Genomic DNA, 4,768 nt, shown 5'->3' with positions numbered 1-4,768 from the left:
TACTAAGGAATTGTGAATCTGTGCCAAACATATTTTTGTTTCTAAATCATCCAACTGTGATATGAAATAATATATAGTAACATTATTAGATAAAATAAACTATAAAAACAGAGTCAATCTTAAAGGGGCATGTAGCAGTTTTACGTTACAATTTGCCAAGCTTTGTGTCACTATTTGAAATCTTAAAAATTCTGCATGTTTTACATGCTTTTTACATATTTAAAAAATTACAGACTTTTTTTCTGCCCTGTTTATGGCTAAACAGAGATAATCACATTTGAAAGGAATGCTGTATATACAAACCACATCACAGAGAAAATAAAGGAGGATGCATTACTTGGGTATATTTTAAAGTTTCTAAATTTAGGAACTAGAAGATTTGTGTTCAAATTCAGCAGATTGCACTTAGCCTCCAGAGGATTACGCTACACTTATCTCATCAATTTTTATTGATGAAGGGGGGAATAATAATTGTTGCTAAGCAGTAAAATTCATATAGAGGCACTAATAAGATTTAGAACTTATAGAATCTGTGAGAGCAGAGTTTCTCCTGCAAATAGGTTTTGTTTGGCCTACAAGGTGCTTAAAAATAGATTTAATCTGAATGCCCTTAAGACACACACTTCCCAACTTAACCTCCTCTTCTGTTCGTATATCGTCTTATACCCACCCAGCTTTCCTCACATTGCACCCTGACCTTCGCAAACATTTGTGTGTGGGACCACATTGTTTTTCAAAGTAGTTTCCAGACCACCTTGTATATAGGCGCTTGTTTATAAAAGCAGTGACCTGGGTCTTAACCCAGACCTATTGAATCAGAATCTCTGGAGGATGGAGCTGAGCAATCGGTGCTTTTAATAAGAACCACTGCACAAATGTGAGAGACCATTATTTTTCATCTTTAAAAGAGCAACTGTGATGCATGCATAGAGTCTTCAGGGAAATTAAAAAACACATTCCCTTTCACAACCACAAACCCAGTGATCTAGAAGAGTTTAGCTTAGAGTCTTACCTAATTGTATATTTTTTTTCATGAATAACATTAAACACGAATAGGAATAGGCTTACTCAGATTCTTCCCTGTAACATGAGGACTTGGATCTTTAAGTACTCCTATTCCCAAAGCCTATGACCTGATGGACAGTTTCACTTCAGAATTTGAAGAGTGAGAGTACCCTCCCCCACTAGTCTTCCTTCTCATGGTAGACTTTGGGGAACCATCATTCAAAGTGGGACTCTTCATTAAGTTCCCACAAGCCAAGGCTGGCCAATCAGGTGTTCTCTTCCTGGGACTGGCATCTTGAATGGAGTGACTGTAGGGCAGACAAAGCTCAGGCCTCTAAAGGCCACACCATGGAGAGATAGTCTGTCCACAGCTCCTATCTCAGAGGCCCGGATCTGCCATGGTTCTGTCCTTCGCTCTTCAGCTTTCCCTTTTATTCTATGGGCCACTGCAGGTCTTTCCAGCTATCCTTTTTTTTTTTTTTTTTTTTTTTTTCACTCGAGTTAGCTGGTGACAGCTTCTGCTACCAAAGAAATTTAATCCACTCCCCTGCCAAGCCTTGGCCTCCTTTCCCAGCATACACCAACATCAGGAGGCTGTGGTCAGGGAAGGGGCTAAAGAAAGCTCTCCTGCAGAAGAATGTCACCCTCCCAGCCGATGCCTTGAGTTAGCCTGGTGTTATAATTCCTGTTCAACTCCCCCGATGTGGCCTGACAGTTTGAGGAGAACTGTTTCTCCACGATAAGAAGGCCTTTGCCTTAGGGAGGAGGGAGAAGATTGAATGGAAGTCTTTTATATTCACTTGAACCACAATTATTTTGCTGACACAGGGCAAGGTATTAACAGGGTTTTGCTGTTGGGAAATTAAAAGCCATTTGGCCCACCCCTTGTTCTGACGTTTCTCATTTTTAATATTGTGGTTTAAATGCAGTAACATGTGGTTAAGAAAAAAAATGAAAATGCACACTCTAACCTATATGGATATTCAAATCTCCATGTGATTGGGGCATTTGGGGAATATCCCAACATTCAGGCTTCTAGCCAGCCTCCTCGCTTAATCTTCTTTGATCCTCTCACACCCTCTTTTGGGGGCCTTCTATTCCATCCTGCAGTGTCTGGTTCTCTTTCCCAGCTATGCATTCAAATCACTTGGAGAGTTTTTAAAAAATATTGATTCCTCACCTGAACCACAGAGATGCTTAATTGGTATGGGATACTGTCTGGATGTCAGGATATGATTCTAATATGCAGTCACCTTTGAAAATCCATTTCAGGGCAGATGAAATCCAGTATCTATCTATCTATCTATCTATCTATCTAAAAGCCAGCAAGCAGAATGACCAGAATGACTGGTGGCTATGACACGCACTGTGGCAGCCAACCAGCCTGATCTGGGCCCCAATTGGTCCCACTCCCATCCGGCCTGGCCCCCAATTGGCCTCCAACACCCTGATGGGGAGCAGGGCCAGTTGGCCAACTGCCTGCAGCCCCTCCCCTCCAATGTCCCAACCCAAAGGGCCCCCATCATGGTGGGCCCGCTGGACCCCACCCTTGCACAAATTCATGCACCAGACCTGTAGTTTGTAAATAAAGTTTCATTGGAGCCCAGCAGTGCTTGTTCGTTGCACATTGCCTGTTGCAACTTTCTTGTTACAACAGCAAAGGCGAGTAATTGTGGCAAAGACCTTATTGCCTGCAAAGCCTAAAATATTTTATAGTTTAGTTGTCCAATCTCAGCTCTGGAGCAGTGGTTCTCAACCTTGCACATGCATCAGAATTCTTCACAGGACCCCACCTCCAGAACTTCTGATTCCCCCAAATTTGCATTTCTAACATGTTCCCAGGTGCAACAGCACTTCCAAATCTTAATCATCACTGTGTTCTCATTAAAACACAGATTCTGATTCAGTCAGCCTGGAGTGAGTCCTGAGTTTCTGCATCTCTAACAAACTCCAGGTGATACCAATGGGGCTGGTCCATGGACCAAGCTTGGAATAGCAAGTCCTTACTAAGGTGACCAGACGTCCGCTTTTGGCGGTGGGACTGTCCTGCCAAAAGCGGGACATCTGGTCACCTTTGTTAAGCACTTGCTTTCCTGTCTCATTACCTTTGTTCACAATGTCCTTTCTGTTTGGAGTGTCCAATTTGTATCCACTTTCAAGCTTCTCCTTCTAGGAGATGTCCTGAGTTTATTGTTGTTGTTTTTTCTGCATAAAGCTTTATTGTTTCATTTGGTCCAATGCATGGGAGAGGGCTCCAAGGTAGTTAAAAGAACGACTAATAGTTTCGGGGAGAAGCTCAGATAAAAGCCAGAGACACCAGGGGGGTGCAGAGGGGGTCTAAAAGGCCCCAAAGGCTCCTAGTCCTGTTGAGGGTGAGCCTTTCGAAGAGATATCGCCCTGCCCAGCCTGGCAGCCGCCAGCCTGTGAATATTAGTCAGGTGTCGCCCATTTTCTTGATGAGTTTCACCTCCTCACCCAGGAAGTGGTTCTCCTGGAAGTCACAGAGATAAGGGTCTGCGCAGACAGATCCCTGGGCAAGCAGCTCAAAAGGGGCCTGGTTCAGGTTCCTCTCCAAGGCCAGAGCGGCTTCCCTGGCCCCCTGAGTTTTGCCCACTCATCCTGGGAGGCCTCAGCACGTCCTGGAAGAGAATGCGGCCATCGCGCTGGTTTTGCAGCTTTGAGAGATGCTCAGCGCCCTCTCGCTTCTTCTCCGCCAACTCCCAGAGGAAGTGGCCCACACCCTCGAGAGGCACATCATCCATAGAAGCCCCGAGAGAGGTAGGTGTGGGGCCCGCAGATGCAGGTTGGCCAGGCGGTTGATGGCAGCCTCCACCTCGGTGGAATAATCCTGATGAATTTGGGAGCTCATGGTTGTTCAGCAATAAGGAGTTAAGGTAGAAAAGAACCGGTGTGTTGGCAGGTCCCGGAGGTGGTTCTGAAGGCGGTGATTGGATGGGAAGCAGGAGAGTGGCCGGAGGCTAGAAGAACCGGCCTCCCTGGGCCTGTGCTGTCCAAACACTGTTGAAGCAAGAGACAGATCCGGGACCTCTAGAGCAGTGTTTCCCAACCTTCTCTCATGATGAGAATCACCTGGTGGAGTTGTTAAAACACAGATTCCTGAATCCCAACTAAGAAGTGCTAAACTAGAATTTTTGGGAACATATAGGTAAAATTGTATACTTAACTAGTGCTCTAAGACAGATGTTATGCAATTTTACCTATATGTTCTCAAAAATTCTAGTTTAGCACTTCTTAGTTGGGATTCAGGAATCTGTGTTTTAACAACTCCACCAGGTGATTCTCATCATGAGAGAAGGTTGGGAAACACTGCTCTAGAGTATGCTCTGTTGTTGTTGTTTTTAATTTCATAAGAACCCTATCAGTGCCCTTTTTATGCAACTTTTCTCTCTTTTACCTTGTGATACAAGTATGTAAGTTCTATCTGTTCCACTAGACAGAAATCACTTTGACAAGCCTTTTAGACATGGCAAGAGACGGGGATCAAAGGTGATTTGATTGGTGGTGCTCTCATATTTTTTTCCTCCTCCCCATTTCAAGCAGGTAGCAAAATCTTGGGGCTTCCTCGCTCCAAGGCAGTGGTCGGCAAACTGCGGCACTCAAGCCACATGCAGCTCTTTGGCCCCTTGAGTTTTTAGCAAAGGTCAGCTTAGGAGTACCCTAATTAAGTTAATAACAATGTACATACCTATATAGTTTAAGTTTTAGAAATTTGGCTCTCAAAAGAAATTCCAGTCGTTGTACT

The 4,768-nt window shown here is 44.3% G+C and overlaps 1 pseudogene across 1 annotated transcript; it reads right to left on the bottom strand.

Annotated features, from left to right (window-relative positions):
• Window positions 1-3,301: 3,301 nt before the first annotated feature.
• On the bottom strand, window positions 3,302-3,874 carry LOC311628454 (ferritin light chain-like; annotated as a pseudogene). The gene has a single exon. The product of its transcript is annotated as a ferritin light chain-like (transcript).
• Between the last annotated feature and the right edge of the window lie 894 nt (window positions 3,875-4,768).

This window comes from Pipistrellus hanaki (assembly GCF_964339955.1).
Source record: "Pipistrellus hanaki genome assembly, chromosome: 9".
In the NCBI taxonomy this organism is placed as follows: Eukaryota; Metazoa; Chordata; class Mammalia; order Chiroptera; family Vespertilionidae; genus Pipistrellus; species Pipistrellus hanaki.
This window is presented reverse-complemented; position numbering and strand designations above follow the sequence as displayed.